Here is a 17,552-nt window from a genome sequence, read left to right as displayed (position 1 = left end):
TTTCTGGAGAGTTTTTATCATAAATGGATGTTGAATTTTTTCAAAAGCTTTTTCTGCATCTATTGAGATGATCATATGGTTTTTCTTCTTCAGTTGTTAATATGGTGTATCACATTGATTGATTTGCATATATTGAAGAATCCTTGCATCCCTGGGATAAATCCCACTTGATCATAGTGTATGATCCTTTTAATATGTAGTTGGATTCTGTTTGCTAGTATTTTGTTGAGGATGTTTGCATCTATATTCATCAGTGATATTGGTCTGTAATTTTCCTTTTTTGTACTATTTTTTTCTGGTTTTGGTGTCAGGGTGATGGTGGCCTCGTAGAATGAGTTTGGGAGTGTTCCTTCCTCTGCAGTTTTTTGGAACAGTTTGAAAAGGATGGGTGTTAGCTCTTCTCTAAATGTTTGATAAAATTCACCTGTGAAGCCATCTGGTCCTGGACTTTTGTTTGTTGGAAGATTTTTAATCACAGTTTCAATTTCATTACTCGTGATTGGTCTGTTCATATTTTCTATTTCTTCCTGGTTCAGTCTTGGAAGGTTATACCTTTCTAAGAATTAGACTGTTTCTTCCAGGTTGTCCATTTTATTGGCATAGAGTTGATTGTACTAGTCTCTTAGGATGCTTTGTATTTCTGCTGTGTCTGTTGTAACTTCTCCTTTTTCATTTCTAATTTTATTGATTTGAGTCCTCTCCTTCTTTTTCTTTTTTTTTTTTTTCCTGGTACGTGGGTCTCTCACCGTTGTGGCCTCTCCCGTTGCAGAGCACAGGCTCCAGACGCACAGGCTTAGTGGCCATGGCTCACGGGCCTAGCCTCTCCGTGGCATGTGGGATCTTCCCAGACCGGGGCACGAACCCATGTCCCCTGCAACAGTAGGCGGACTCTCAACCACTGTGTCCTCCCTCTTTTTCTTGATGAGTCTAGCTAATGGTTTATCAATTTTGTTTATCTCCTCAAAGAACCAGCTTTTAGTTTTATTGATCTTTGCTTCTTCTTGTTTTCTTTGTTTCTATTTCATTTATTTCTGCTCTGATCTTTATGATTTCTTTCCTTCTGCTAACTTTGGGTTTTGTTTGTTCTTCTTTCTCTAGTTCCTTTAGGTGTAAGGTTAGATTGTTTATTTGAGATTTTTCTTGTTTCTTGAGGTAGGCTTGTATAGCTATAAACTTCCCTCTTAGAACTGCTTTTGCTGCATCCCATAGGTTTTGGATTGTCGTGATTTCATTGTCATTTGTCTCTAGGTATTTTTTGATTTCCTCTTTGATTTCTTTAGTGATCTCTTGTTTATTTAGTAAAGTATTGTTTAGCCTCCATGAGTTTGTGTTTTTCACATTTTTTCCCCTGTAATTCATTTCTAATCTCATAGAGTTTTGGTCAGAATAGATGCTTGACATGATTTCAATTTTCTTAAATTTACTGAGGCTTGATTTGTGACCCAAGATATGATCTATCCTGGAGAATGTTCCATGGACACTTGAGAAGAAATTGTAATCTGCTGTTATTGGATGGAATGTCCTATAAATATCTGTTAAATCTGCCTGGTCTATTGTGTCATTTAAAGCTTGTATTTCCTTATTAATTTTCTGTTTGGATGATATGTCGATTGTGTAACTGAGGTGTTAAAGTCCCCCACTATTATTGTGTTACTGTCAATTTCCTCTTTTATAGCTGTTAGTAGTTGCCTTATGTATTGAGGTGCTCCTATGTTGGATGCATATTTATTTACAATTGTTATATCTTCTTCTTGGATTGATCCCTTCATCATTATGAAGTGTCCTTCCTTGTCTCTTGCCACATTCTTTATTTTAAAGTCTATTTTTTCTAATATGAGTATTGCTACTCCAGCTTTCTTTTATTTCCATTTGCATGGAATATCTTTTTCCATCCCCTCACTTTCAGTCTCTGTGTTTCCCTAGGTCTGAAGTGGGTCTCTTGTGGACAGCATACATATGGGTCTTGTTTTTGTATTCATTCAGCAAGCCTGTGTCTTTTGTTGGAGCATTTAATCCATTCACGTTTAAGGTAATTATCGATATGTATGTTCTTGTTAACATTTTCTTAATTGTTTTGGGTTTGTTTTTGTAGGTCCTTTTCTTCCCTTGTGTTTCCCACTTAGAGAAGTTCCTTTAACGTTTGTTGTAGAGCTGGTTTGGTGGTGCTGAATTCTCTTAGCTTTTGTCTGTAAAGCTTTTGATTTCTCCATCAAATCTAAATGAGATCCTTGCCAGGTAGAGTAATCTTGGTTGTAGGTTCTTCCCTTTCATCACTTTAAGTATATCATGCCACTGTCTTATGGCTTATAGAGTTTCTGCTGAGAAATCAGCTGTTAACGTTATGGGAGTTCCCTTGTATGTTATTTGTTGTTTTTCCTTTGCTGCTTTCAATAATATTTCTTTGTCTTTAATTTTTGCCAATTTGATTACCATGTGTCTCCGTGTGTTTCTCCTTGGGTTTATCCTGTATGGGACTCTCTGCACTTCCTGGACTTGGGTTGTAATTTCTTTCCCCATGTTAGGGAAGTTTTTGACTATAATCTCTTCAAATATTGTCTCAAGTCCTTTCTCTCTCTCTTCTCCTTCTGGGACCCCTATAATGTGAGTGTTGTTGCATTTAATGTTGTCCCAGAGGTCTCTTAGGCTGTCTCCATTTCTTTTCATTCTTTTTTCTTTATTCTGTTCTGCAGCAGTGAATTCCACCATTCTGTCTTCCAGGTCACTTATCCGTTCTTCTGTCTCAGTTATTCTATTGATTCCTTGTAGTGTAGTTTTCATTTCAGTTATTGTATTATTCATCTCTGTTTGTTTGCTCTTTAATTCTTCTAGGTCTTTGTTAAACATTTCTTGCATCTTCTTGATATTTGCCTCCATTCTTTTTCTGAGGTCCTGGATCATCTTCACTATCATTATTCAGAACTCTTTTTCTGGAAGGTTGCCTGTCTCCACTTCATTTAGTTGTTTTTCTGGGGTTTTATCTTGTTCCTTCATCTGGTACATAGCCCTCTGCCTTTTCCTCTTGTCTATCTTTCTGTGAATGTGGTTTTTGTTCCACAGGCTGTAGGATTGTAGTTCTTCTTGCTTCTGCTGTCTGCTCTCTGGTTGATGAGGCTATCTAAGAGGCTTGTTCAAGTTTCCTGATGGGAAGGACTGGTGGTGGGTAGAGAGACTCCACTCCCAATATTTTATCTTCAACTAAATCAAATTGCACTTCACACTGCTTGGCGAATGTTCCCAGGTGTGGGACTTGCTAACAGAGGCTGGTCATTGGGAGAACTGTGACCAGCCAGTATGTGGGTTCCATCTCAAAATCCCAGAGGCTCGCACCTTGAGATAACCTGGTAGTGTTGGAGGGTCTCCTGCAGAGGCACATGGTGGCTGTGGCTCACTGTGGGGACAAGGACACTGGCAGCAGAAGTTCTGGGAAGTACTTCTTGACATGGCCCTCCCATAGTCCGCCATTAGCCCCACCAAAGAGCCCAGGAAATAATTTCTTTTGTGTTTTTCTTCCCTAATGAGAATGAAGACTACATACACAGCTTGCCTACACTGTGGAGAATGTTTTGTATAGAATTAGTTTGCTCAGCGTTGTCTCACATGACTGCTTAGAATACAGTATTGAGGAATTCTAGAAGCTCAGAGTAAGAAGGAACACATACACCTTTCCTCTAAGGACACTGTGGTCGGCAGCCTTAAGGTGGCCCCCTGTGACCCCTGCCTCCTGGTGGTCACACCCTCGTGTGCTCCCCTCCACCCTCAGGGCTGGTCTGTGTGACCCACTGAGGACAGAAGTCATGACCTGTGGCTTACAAGGTTTGGTCATAAAAGATACTTTGATTCTTCTTTGTATCACTCACTCTGGGGGAACTAACTTCCATGACAAGAGGCTAGCCAGTGGCCACTCAGGAAGCCCTATGGAAAAGTCCATTTGAGGAGGAACTGAGGCTTCCGTCAACAGCCAAGTGCAGGAGCCCCCGTGGGCGAGATGCTCCAGCCCCAGCTGACTCCCACAGGATGGCTGCCCTTCTTGATACCTTGACTGCAACCACAGGAGGCACTCTAAGCCAAAGTCATCTACCTTAGCTGCTCCCAAATCCTGACTCTCAGAATCTGTGAGAAAAGGAATGTTTGTTACTTCCAGCCCCTAAGTTTGGGGGGATTTGTCTCACAACAATAGATGTGTGATAAAGACAGTCCCCTGAGGCCACACACAACACTTTTGCTGGAATCCCATGGCCCAAAAGTGTAACTCGCCAACCACAATCCTTACCTTTTTCTATGGTAGCAAAAGTAGTCTTTATTCTATGTGGCCTTGTATCCTGTTTAAAACCAGGACCCTTGTTACTAGGGTATGGGGGAAAGGTGAACAGATGCTAGGTGATAAACAGTGATCTCTGGGAGCTCTGACACTGCAGACCCCAGCGAACCTCACCTCACAGTATTTGCAGCATGTAAATTACACTCAGCCATGTGACTCGCCGTGGCCAATGGGGTATCAGCGAGTGTGACAGAGGCAAAGGCTCTCACTCTGGGTGTTCCCCTCCCTCCCCTACCTCCTAAGGGGCCTGGCTCCACTCTGAAGAGGGTCTCCCCAATGCCACCCGGGTGGCTGTGATGGATCCAGGTGTGGCAAAAGATCACCAAGGAAACCCAAGAAAGATTCAGTGTTGTTTAAAGTCATTAAATGTGGTCATGTTCTGTTACACAGAAGAGATTACTGAAACCCAACCTTACCATGTACAAAATAATAATAAAAATAAATAACCTGTAAACTCACTGCAAACTATACAGTATTGTCTAAAATAAAGGCATTCCTCATGCTGTCATACAATAAAGTAACTGCTATCCTTGATTTCAATCAGATAAGGCAATTGACTTACACAAATGAATCACACAATTAAGGGTTCTTACAGTAGAAAGGGTCCATCTTAGAGATCATGAAAATTAGCTTTTCCTATAATAAATCAAATGCTTGGTTTGCCTCTAAAACATCATTTCTTAAACTGTGGCATGAGATCCATGGATTGACGTCAGGGGCCATATAAAACAGATGCCAAATTTTTAAATTTAATTTCTTTTAGATGCCTTGAAACATGATTTTGTGATGAATATTCCATTTATAACAAATTAAGTTATTAAAGGCTTGTTGACTTCAGATAATACAGAATAGCAGTACACTCTCTGTTCTGTACATGGTCGGTTAATTTACACCCATCATTATTTCCTTGCTAAGATATACAGAATAGTTTTCCTTTGAAAAGAATTACTGAGACCCTAAACTGTCATTATATTTATGGACACACAATTTTTACAAATTTGTTTTAAAGAGTTTAGGTATAAAATGCGAAAGAAAATAAAGTATGATAAAATGTCTTTATTTTCAGATTTTACTTCTATACCTGAAGATAAATTAAAAAGTCTCAGTGCTTTAGGTGTTAAAAGTTTTTTCCCAATAAAAATATGAAGCCAAAAATATTTAAAGCAGTACCTTATGTCTATCCCTGGTACATCAGACAATGTGAATCTTTGTGAAAAGAAAAGTAGATTTGGAAAGACTGGGATTTTACTAACTCTTGGATTTGCAGATTTGCCCCAGTACAAAAATCTTCTCTGGAAGCATTTGAAAAGAAGCCACACATGACTGAAAAGATCTCAGTGAACTCATGAGTTCTGTTTTGTGACTTGGAGCAGAAATACAATAATGAAGTGGTGTCCTTGTCAAACCACATCCCTGGCTCCATGAAGCGGGTCATGAATTACATGCCATTTACCTCCATCTGAATGAAACCACACGAGCTCTTAGTGAAGCCAAAAATCTCAGTTTCTTACATTAATACACACTGATTTGATGAGGTTCTTTGAGGTACTGTAAAGGTTATCTTCAAAATAGCAAAATATTTATTTATCAATAAAATATGTGACTTGAAAAAAATCACAATAATCTTTCAGAGATGCTGAGCCACAAAATCTCAGTGTCTTTTGTTAAAGAAAGCAGATCACCGGTCCACATATTGCTGGGCTGCATTCCTTCCAAGATCACCACACCTGGTATCAAAGATTCTGCCAACACCCCTGGAAAGGTCCACAGGTATGTCTCTGAGAATCATTAATTAGCCAGAGTCAAGGCCTCTGCTACACAGAAGCTCACTGGTGCTCAAGAGGATGTGGTATAAAGGAGCCAACAGAACTGAATTTCAAGCCCAGATTGTCCACCTACTAGTAGGATGATCTTGAAAAACTTCTCTAACTCCTCTGAGTCTAGAGTTTTCCCATCAGCAAATTGAGAATACCTACCTAAAAATGTATGCTTAAGGATAAAATATGATCAAATATAAATGGATCTAGCCATGTGCCTGGTACTCTGTGAAATTTTGGTTGCTTCAAACTGAATAAAGATCTCAAAACTTCTATTGTTCCTTCTTCTGAGGCTCCAACTTGAAGTTTTCCTGGGAGCTGAGGGCTTTTCCCTTAGGCCTCATCACTATAACCTGCTGTGCTTCCAGGACTGGCCCACAGTGTCTGTGAGACCCTCTGAACACAGGGCCCTTTGCTCAAGGTGAACCTGAAATGAAGCAGGACCCTATGGTCCTTCCTGCTTCCCCTCCCCATGTCCTCTGCCTGCTTTTTGTGTGTAGAAAAATTTTAGCCAAAGAATAAGTTTAACCAGAGAAGTGAGAAAATGCAGAAGCAAAGGAAAACAGTCCAACAAGACTAAATAATAATAGTTGAGTCATTAAGCGTAGTCAAGGACTTTTAGTTCCTCCTCAAGGGCTATAGATAATATTCTGAGCCGTATCCTGTGAGCTGTCTTGTAGAGACTGAAAGCCCCACCAGGTGGAAGAAGTTAACTACGTAATGACCAGACTGTAGCCATGACATAAGCTGCCACAATTCCAAGAATTGGCCTCAGAGAAATGGGAAAAAATCAACCCTGGAACTAAAGACTAACTGTACTTAAAACAATCAAGAAGATGCTGATCAGTCCACCACATGACAAATTTCAAGATGACCGTCAGAGCTGACTGCACTATTTCTGCATGTAGCCCCCTCCCTCTGTCTATAAAAGCTCTTGTCCACTGATTGTCAGTTGGGGGGATCAGCCTTTGGACAGCAGTCCGCCCTCCCCTCCCCCACCCCTGGTTGCCTGCAACCAAAATAAAGCAAACTTTCCTTTCCACCAACTTGCTTCTTTATTGGCTTCTGAGCAGCAAGCAGCTGGACCCTCACTTTCAGTAACAAACCCACGGCTGCCCCATTGAGGCTACAGGTGCAACAACCTCTCTCCCCACTCACTTTCTCCCCCCATTCAGCTCTGGGCACTGTTTCCACCCACCTCCATCTGTGCTTTTAGCCGCTCACTCCAGGTGTATAAGAAATCCCATGGACGGAACCAGGCAGAGTCTCTCTGAGCTTCATACAACTATCTCCTCCAGTGAGCAGGGCAGCTCCAACTCTACATCTGTCATTTCCATTTTTATTCAATTAGCATCTGACATGCACTAATCTAATCATCCTCTGTGCATATGGATATTGGGTTAAGATAGCATATGATAAATACAGTACTCAATGGAATCCTTAATTTACTTCAGTGAGTGTTGTAAGGCAATTCATCACTCCATCTGTAGATTTTACCACTCACCATGTGATGATTGTGTAATTCTATTATTTTTAACTAACATTCACTGAGTGTTTTACACTTTACCAAACACTTTCAAATATCAGTTTGATCTTCACAAAAATCCTGTGTGGTAGGGAGACCAGATATTGTTAGTTGCATTTTTTTTTATGATGAGGGACAGAAAACTTAAGTCAACTGGCTAAAGCTACTCTTCTAATCCATTGTCCAATAAACTAGATCCTAAGCATTATGGTTTAAAAATCCATGCCTTTCTCACTATACTCTGTTGTTTCCTAGTGTGTTATCTTTTATCTAACTATTAATAGAAGTGGTCAAAACACAAGGAAGCCTCTGAAATTAGGATCAGATTATGGGTATCAAATCAAGTGATTAAAGAAAGGAAAACTGTACCAAGAAAGGCTCTCTTTAATTTGTATTCAAAATGTTATATTCCTTATAAAAGCAAAGTGTAAAACCAAATTGTTTTTCAGGTTATAAAAATTACACATGGTAATTATAGAAAATGTAAATGAGAAAACGTCACCAGGATGCTATTTTGAGTATACTCGATATTTATTGTGCGCTTTGAGTATGGGAAAGATGAGAGGTGATTTATGTTTTTAATCTATCCCTCTGGCTGCTCTGAGGAGAGTAGTTAGGGCCCAAGAGGCAGAAGAGAGACCAGCTTGGGGGCTACTGCAGGAGCAGCCAAGAGGCGAGGGAAGCTTGGACCAGGTGGAAGCATGGTAGGTGCTAACATGTGACATCTGGAATGAGGTGTACTGGAAAGGTACAGCAGATGGAGTGATTGTGGTCTGTCAGCAAAAGAGAGACAGCAGGAGTAACTCAGGACTTTGGCCTGAGAAATCAGTGGCTAATGGGTGTCATTTGGTGCACTAGGAAAGAGAGAGGCAGGAGTAGGTTTTGTAGGAAGAAATCAAGGATTCTGTTTTTTATGTGTTATGCTTGAAGTACCAGCTGGTCATCCATGTGGACTATCCAGTGGTCAGTTGGATATGTGAGCTTAGAAAACAGGGGAGAGTGGGGGCACAAGAGAGCAACTTGGGTGTATTATTATGACACCACACTGTCTCACACACTGATGCAGCTTGAAATGTGTCACGAATGGTGACTAGGGGATTGGAACAGCTGACCAGTCAGCACAGTTACTCCACTCATCTAAGAAGGTCAGTTTAGATCAACTCCTCTAAACTAGGAGACCACGTGGCTGAAAGGATAAAATTGATAATGCTACACTTGACTGACCCAGATACAATGTATATGAAGCCATTTGCTTCCCTATTAATAATGTGTTTATTGATTATTATAGGAACATTTCTCAAACAACCCTTGCTCCCACTTGCTTTGTAAGGGCTTTTTGTTTGGTTGGTTTCTGTTTTGTTTTGGGATTGAGTCGATCCTTATTTCTTTGTATTTATGAGGCAGAGATAGTTGTTCAGACACATAAAACAATTTTGTTTTATTTTTAAATTATTCATTCTAAGTAGCAGTCATTATACTAACCTTTAGCTGCCTGGTTTGTTATTAGTTCAAAAATCATTTGTGAACAACAAATTACTTTTATCCTCTCAAGCCTACAGCAATGACGGCTGAGTCAAACAGCTGTATGTGTGTGAGATGGGGGAGGGGGTCATCTTACATCTCTTACACTGATTCCTGTATCACCAAGCAGCCTTCTGATTATGACTTAGCTTCCTATCTCATACTGGTAAGAATACACTGGCCTTCATGAGAGTTATAATTCTCATTGAAGAGTATTACACTGATCTTCTGAAATACATACATACACTATTCACATGAGGAGCCAAGAAGCAAAAACATGTATTAAGATTTGGAAGAAACGGAGGGTGGGAGGGAGGGAGATGCAAGAGGGAGGAGATATGGGGACATATGTATATGTATAGCTGATTCACTTTGTTATAGAGCAGAAACTAACACACCATTGTAAAGTAATTATACTCCAATAAAGATATTTTTTAAAAAAAGATTTGGAAGAAACATAACAAAAGGAAAAGCTTGATAAGATAGGCTCAATGGGCAGGGTTGACATCACCAATGAGCAATGGCGTCAGGGATTCAGCAGCTGATGGTGGTACCGGGTGGAAGAAACCAGCAGGGATGCACAGCTGACGATAAAGAGAAAACTGCATAACTTAAAAGGCTGAAGGGTTGCTGCACAGACACCTGCACTTAATTTAGGTGAGTATCTTTGAAGAAATGATGCCTTGCTGTTGTGGATTAATAGCTATCTCCCCAACCTTGTTGATCCTTGACAGTCTCAGGGTGAAGTGAGAAGGGCAAGCCCAACGGTGTGGCAGAGCAGCATCGGGACCACAGGGAAAATCTGCTGTATGGAGCACAGCCTAGGGGCAAGTCAGGCTACTGATGCTACCATGCTGGGTAAACAACAGTTGTTTCTAGTGTGTATTTTATGACGGGGACCATGCTAAGTGCTTTCCATACATTCCCCACTCACTCCTCAGACAATGTTAAGAGCTAAGTTCCAACACTCTTTCACAGCTGTGGCTGCAGAATTCCTGGGAGATTCATTGTCTAACTGGGATAAACAAAAAACAGCACAATGGAGGTGCTCTAGGCAGACCTCTACTGGGTACCAGTGATAGGAAACCAACCTGAATAAGCTGAAGAAGAAAAAGAAGTTTAACCTGATTCGTATAAGCACTATGTTCTCACAAGGGGGTGGTCCCGCCATTTCAGGGACACTGGCACAAGGACTGAACACCCTGCCACTCCTCTCCACTTTTCTCACTGTGTTGGCTCAGTTCCCTCTTTCTTCAAAGTGGCTTCCTTCTCACTGTAAGGAATGGAGCTGCCAGCAGCTTCCAGCTCCTACAGACCCCCTTCACCAGCTGAGGAAGGTGCCCTCTTCTTACACCTGGACCACTTACCTGGTCGGGGTAGGCTGCTCAGATCAGCTCAGGTCTTCTGGTGTCCCTGACCGTTTCATCAACCATGGCCAGGAGGGCAAGGGAGCCACACAGAGAGGGCCCTGGGGGAGCCTGGTCCCCTTCATGATTCCATCCTAGAAACGAGATCACTTTGCAGACAAAGCCAAAGAGAAGAAGCAGGACATTAAAAGAAAAGAAATGGGACCATATAACTTCAGAAGTTTAGTTCGAGAACATTCACAATAGATGAATCACTGGTGTGTCTGCTTTGTATGATACCAGAACCTAGAAAAGGAAACACTTCAGAATATCCAGATTCTCATTTGTCTTCACCTGTGAGGCAGCTCCTCCATACATAAAATAATCCTCTTCCCCAAATACAAAGAAATAAAGAGTAGAAGTTTTAACATTTAGAGTCCCAGTCCCCTTTAAGAATTTGATTAAATCTATGGGCCAGTGATGAAGTTATTATCTTGAAGCTTTAAATCCACCCAGCTTTGCGTAGTTACCTGAAGAAAACAAAACCCACTAATTCGAAGAGATATATACATCCCCTTGTTCACTGCAGTATTATTTACAGTAGTCAAGCTATGGAAGCAAACTAAATGTCCATCAATAGATGAAGGGAAAAAGAAGATCTGATATATATACAGACATACATACACACACACAAACAATGGAATACTACTCATCCATAGAAAAGAATGAAATCTTGCCATTTGGGACAACATGCTTGGACCTAGAAGGTATTATGCTAAGTGAAATAAGTCAATTATTTCAAATATCATACAATTTCACTTATATGTGGAATCTAAAAAAACAAAACAAATGAACAAACATAAGAAAAAGAGAAACAGAGTTATAGATACAGAAAACAAACAGGTATTTGGCAGAAGGGAGGGCATGGGGGCAGAAAGAAATAGGAGAGGGAGGTTAAGAGGTACAAACTTCCAGTTGCAAAATGTATGTCACAGGTATGAAATGTACAGCGTGGGGAATACAGTCAATAACTATAATATCTTTGTATGGTGATGGTGAAACAGAGCAGGACCCTATGGTCCTTACCCCCCATCCCCCACCATGTCCTCAGCCTGCCTTTCGTCTGTGGAAAAAATTTAGCCAAAGAATAAGTTTAATCAGAGAAGTGAGAAAATGCATAAACAGAGGAAAGCAGTCAAAGGAGACCAAAGAATAATAGTTCAATCGTTAAGCATAGTCAGAGACTTTTATTTCCTCCTTAAGGGCTATAGATAATATTCTGAGCCATATTCTGTGAGCTGTCTTATAGATACTGAAACCCCCACCAGGTGGAAGAAGTTAACTACATGATGACCAGGCTGTAGCCATGACATAAGCTGCAACAATTCCAAGAATTGGCCTCAAAGAAATGGAAAGAAACTGACCCTGGAACTGAAGATTAACTGTATCTAAAACAATCAAGATGACTCTGGTCAGACCACCGATGACCAATTTCAAGATGACTGTCAGAGCTGACTGTACTATTTCTGCACGTATCCCCCTCCCTCTGTCTATAAGACCTCTTGCCCCCTGATTGTCAGTGGGGGAGTCAGCCTTTGGAGGGGCCTCCGCCCTCCCCCACTGCTGCCAGCCTCTGAAATAAAGCAGCCTTTCCTTTTCTACCAACACTTGTCTCTCAAGAAATGGCTTTCAAGTGACGAGCAGCCAGACCTGGGTTCAGTAACAATGGGTGGTAACTAGACATATCATGGTGATCAGTTTGAAATGTATACAAATATCAAATCACTACGTTGTGTAATAGGAACTAACATCATGTTGCACGTCAGTTATACTTCAGACAGGCAAACTCAGAAAAAGATATCGGATTTGTGATTACCAGTGGCAGGGAGTGAGGGAGGGGGAATTGGATGAAGGCAGTCAAAAGGTACAAACTTGGGAATTCCCTGGCAGTCCAGTGGTTAGGGCTCTGTGCTTTCATTGCCGAGGGCAAATGTTCAATCCCTGGTCAGGGAACTAAGATCCTGTAAGACACACAGCTAGGCCAAAAAAAAAAAAAAGGTACAAACTTCCAGTAATATAAATAGGTACTAGGGATGTAAGGTACACACGATAAATATAACTTACACTGCAGTACTTTATATATGAAAGTTAAGAGAGTAAATCCTAAGAGTTTTCAAGGAAAAATAATTTTTTACTATTTCTTTGATTATGAGATGATGGATGGTCACTAAACTTACTGTGGTCATCATTTCATGATGTATATAAGTCAAATCATTATGCTGTATACCTTAAAGTTGTACAGTGCTGTATGTCAATTATATCTCAATAAAACTGGAAGAAAAGAAAGAAAGAAAATCCTAACCATCAATCAATCAATCAGTCAATCCACCCAGCTTTGTAAGTCTGAGCCTACCGATAGGGGGCGCTCCTCAGAGAGGCAACATGGGAGGACCAAGAAAGGTCTTGCTTCATCCCACCAGCCTGCGGGTTCCCTGAGCACCGCCCCAGGAGGTTTTCCACCCCAGCAGGAGCACTTTGTTTGGAAGTTGCAGTTGAGTCCAGTATAAAGAGATTCCAACACTCTCCCAGTTAGCCTAGGGCACCCCCTCAGAGACCCCACACCACTGCCTGGCGTCCCCCTGAGAGGTCAGGGCCCCAGCACCCCCGGTTGCAGCTCCTCCACCATCTGAGTTTCAAGTTCTAAATGCTAACGATTCCAGCCCCTTTCTTTTCTGCGCCCAGCTCTTAGGAGCAGTGGCAGCCTCTTGCAATTGCTGCCTCTGTGATAATTTCAAATTTTCTTTTTGCCTTTTCACTTATCTTGTTAATAATTTTACACTTAGTTAACAGTTCTTTGTATTAAATACTCTCTAGTAAAATAGCTGGTATGATTTCTGTCTCCTAAATAGATAGGTATGGACATATTCCCAGAAATATGCACTTATTACATCCACATATTCCACTTTGCATGAAACCTGTAACGTGTTCACTGATACACTGAAACTCATCTATAGGCATTTATGAAACCTCTGAACCCAAGGTTAAGAATCTAACGTCTGATGCAGGACATGTTCAATAACTGTTCTTAGAAAACAATTTGCATGTGCCATGAGTTCCAGGTTATTGCTCACGGAAAATTCCAAATAGTCTTATAAGTAATGGTTGTGTTGTTACTTGTGTTGTGTGCTGTTTCCTGAAAGGTGGCCCTGGCATTTCAAGTGAGATATCACATTAGAAGACTGTAAACTCAAAAAAAGGTTAATAATCAAGATCCTGAAGGAGAATTTCATGGTCTTCTTTTTGATCATAGTCTGTTCTCTGAATATTTTAAAGAACTGATTTTTTTTTTAAAGTCTATTCTTGTAATGTTTTTCAACCTTTATTTTGGCAAGTCCCAATGAATCAAGTTCTCTTGAGTTTAAGTAGACTCAAGGTAAAAGCTGATATTAAGATTTCTAGAAAATTGTAAAGTTGGTGTCATGTGAGAAGTGTCATCTTTTTCCTCTAATAGAGAGAACTCTGAGATGCACTGCGGTTTCTCCAAAAAGTGGACAACATTGTCTCCTGGGGCACAGAAAGAATTCTAGAGCTTCTATGTATACCCACCTTTTATCTCATGCTTTTTAAATTTCTATTTTCATGCATGTTTTACGATGAACATAATGTATTAATTTGATTTAAAAATGGAAATATTTTATATAGCCCTGAGTACCCACTTTTAGAAAATTGTGGAGACCACTGCTCTATTTTTTTCATTCTAGGTTATTACAAAGTATTGAATATAGTTCCCTGTGCTATACAGAAGGTCCTTGTTGGTTATCTATTTTATATATAGTAGTGTGCATATGTTAATCACAAACTCTTACTTTATCCCTTCCCCACTTTCCCCTTTGGTAACCATAAGTTTGTTTTCTTTGGGAGACCACTGCTCTAATGATAAGGAACCATGTGTCTGGAGCAAGGATAAGCAAACTTGAGCTGCAGGTCAGCTCTGCCCCAGGTGTGCTCTTGCAGGGCCCTCCAAGCTAAGGATGAGAGAAGAGAAAGGTGAGAATGCATGGCAGAGACTGTATGTGGCTCACAAAGGCTGAAATGTTTACCAACTGCCCTTCACAGGAAACCTTTGCCAACCGCTGCTTTGGAGTGAGTCCACTCAAAATGTCTCCAAAATTCTTGGAAAAGGCAAGGGAGATTCCCTTCTTACTTCGTTAATGAGATGAGCACAGATGAAAAGGGGCAGGGGCCTGGTGCTTGCAGTACAACTGTGGGTGTGACAGACATCAAAGCAGTCATTGGACAGAGGTGGGAAGTCAAGGGCAGAAAGACCGCACTGATGACTTCATGGAGGGTAATGACAGCTCTCGAAGGGGGCCTGTTACACTGGCTTGGAGTGTCTCACAATTAAACAAGCTTCATTCTATGAGAAGGAGGTAAGTAAGTAAAGAGTAAGTTGACAATAGAAGTTTTATATCATCATCTATGACTATGAAATGTCACAATGACTAATGCTCGAAAGGTGATTCTGAATCATCAAAACTAGGATCAATTTTTTTCAGTATCCTCTTGTTAAAGAGTGAGAAATACATTTTTGACACATTTATACCAGAGGAAATGGCTGAAATAAATAATCCTGAACTGAATAGTTTAATCCACATCCAAGAAACTAGGCTACACAGAATAACTTGATACACAGTTGACCAATTCTTGATCATATAAAGATGGAAATGGAAGCTGAAAGCCAAACTGCTGAGAGCCAATTCATTGATGATGCTCCTCAGTACCTGTTAATGAAGAAGAGAAAATTAAAATATAAGGTAATTAGGCTGCCTATGTTAGGGGCAGTAAGGCTTTCCAGAGGGCCTAATTAACTGTAATGTGTTCATTTGGCTCCATTTTAGAGTTCCCCAAATATGCTACTTAGTATCTAAAATCTGGAAGATCTGTCTTTGACCACTGGATCAAGTAGAATTAGCCTTTTCAAATTTAGATATAAATGTCTGATAAAAAGCATACAGCAACTCATGTCTGTGACTGCCAGGGATGGAAATTTCTGTTGTTCACAGAAGGACCATATTACAACATGAATGGTTCGAATGCAGGGGCACAGACACTTCCAGATGACACCAGCATCCGTTCCACCTTGTTACTCTCCAACAGAACTTTGATTTTGTTTATAAGCACTAGTGCTTTAAATACACTATTGAATTTAATTTTCTCAATAGGTCTACCATTATTCCCCATTTCACAAAGAAGTTGGATAACTCACCCAAGATGACTCAGCTAGGAAGTAGAGACCTCAGACTCAAATCCAGATCTGATGGTCTCTGTTGTTTCTTTCATGATGCTAAGCCCAGTGCATTGCACATAGATGGTTGCTCAATAACAGTTTTGTTCAAAGATGTTTCCATAACAGACAGCCAAAGAAGCTAGGGAGAGTGTCACTATCTTGGTCAGAGAGCAGGTTTATTCACTCATTCCAGGATAATAATGTCTTCCTGCCCTCGTCAGAGGAGATGAACTTGCATTCCAAGGTAAGAAAAATAATATCTTCCTTGGAAGCGAAGATTGGGCAGGTTTGCCAGCATCTCAGTAAGCTTAGGGTTTCCTATGTTCGGGTGACCCAGCTGTGACACATACCCCCATGCACAGCATCTTTCTGGGCCTACACCTGCACCCCCCATGGGACTGGGGGACAAGGAAACTGATATAAACATTAAGCTCTGATGCGTGAACTGTCTACATGCATTTGGGCTTGTTGTCTCTTTAAGGAAGGAAGCTGTGGGAACAGGCAAGTACACCCAGCAACTGCATAGCATCTGCCCAACCGCTCAACTATAGACAGGGGGTATTTAGGAATCCAGCTGAGACACCTCTTTCTGGTCCAACAGGATGATGTCAAAAGAATCAAGAACCTACCATTCAAGTACATCTCACTTTTTTTTAAAAAAAAGATATAGTTATCCCAGAGCAGTAGTTCTCAACTTTTTGGTATTTGTCACACTCTTGAATTCCAGAAGTTTGGCAGCAGTGTTGAAGTAAGTAAATACCAAAATCAGCACCATCAGAGTCACTAACAATAACACAGAAATCACTATCAGAGTGTAACATCTCTCAGTTTCCCTGGTTATGGAGCCATTCATTCCCTTTCTACACAGCTTTCTGTGGGGCTGGATGAACAGAGCCATCTCCTGCCCTGACCTTATCCTATCACATCCTGCTTGTGCAGAATATCTCACCTGTTTCTGTAAGCATGTGCTTTTTCCTTAATGTCTGTTTGACATTCAGTCTACATTACATAGATTCAGTAGATTCAGTCTACGTTACATCTCACAGTGCCTGAGTGACAGTACTCAGAACAAAGACAAAATGTGATACTCTGATAAAAATGTCATGTCATATGATTTGGTGAATAACCTGGTCCACCTCTGCCCAGCACACCAGGCGAGAGCCACCATCCTGGGCCCTGAGCAGCACATCCATAGTCACTAAACACTTAACTATGCCCAGAGAGTGATATTCCAAGCTTGGTGGAGGATGGTGATTCTATTCTAGTTTTGAATGCTCCCTGCCATCAAAGACATAATATACTTTGGAAAACAGGATATATGTGTATTATCCAAAGAAAACATCTATAAATAATACCATTACAAGAACCAATTAATGTTGTGGGTATAAATCTCAATCCATAATCCAGGTGCACAGAAAACATTGAATTTTTAAATTATCTTTAAATATACTTAAATCCAACTCCAAATACCCAGGCTACTGAGTTTTTCCTCCCTCCAGAATGCACAGAGGTTACATGTGTTACAGCCTCCAAGGCACAGTGGGACTCCATGCCCCCCAGTCCTGGCTCATTCATCTTCACTAATCACTTCTCATACCTAGCTGACCTCACCTCTCACTGGACACAGTGTCTTCAGCAAGGCTGGGGGAGACCTGCGCCCAAGGTGAGGCCTCCCCTTGTGAACCACACACTCTTCCCATTCAAAAAATATCCATCACTCAAAGAGTTCATGTTCTGG

The 17,552-nt window shown here is 40.8% G+C and overlaps 1 pseudogene; it reads left to right on the top strand.

Moving 5' to 3' along the window:
• LOC114907570 overlaps nucleotides 1–16,420 on the top strand; it is a 124,650-nt pseudogene extending 108,230 nt beyond the window's left edge.
• Nucleotides 16,421–17,552: the final 1,132 nt, after the last annotated feature.

The sequence above is a fragment of the Monodon monoceros genome, unplaced genomic scaffold, assembly GCF_005190385.1.
Source record: "Monodon monoceros isolate NGI ecotype Baffin Bay Population unplaced genomic scaffold, NGI_Narwhal_1 Super_Scaffold_3, whole genome shotgun sequence".
Lineage (NCBI taxonomy): Eukaryota > Metazoa > Chordata > Mammalia > Artiodactyla > Monodontidae > Monodon > Monodon monoceros.
This window is presented reverse-complemented; position numbering and strand designations above follow the sequence as displayed.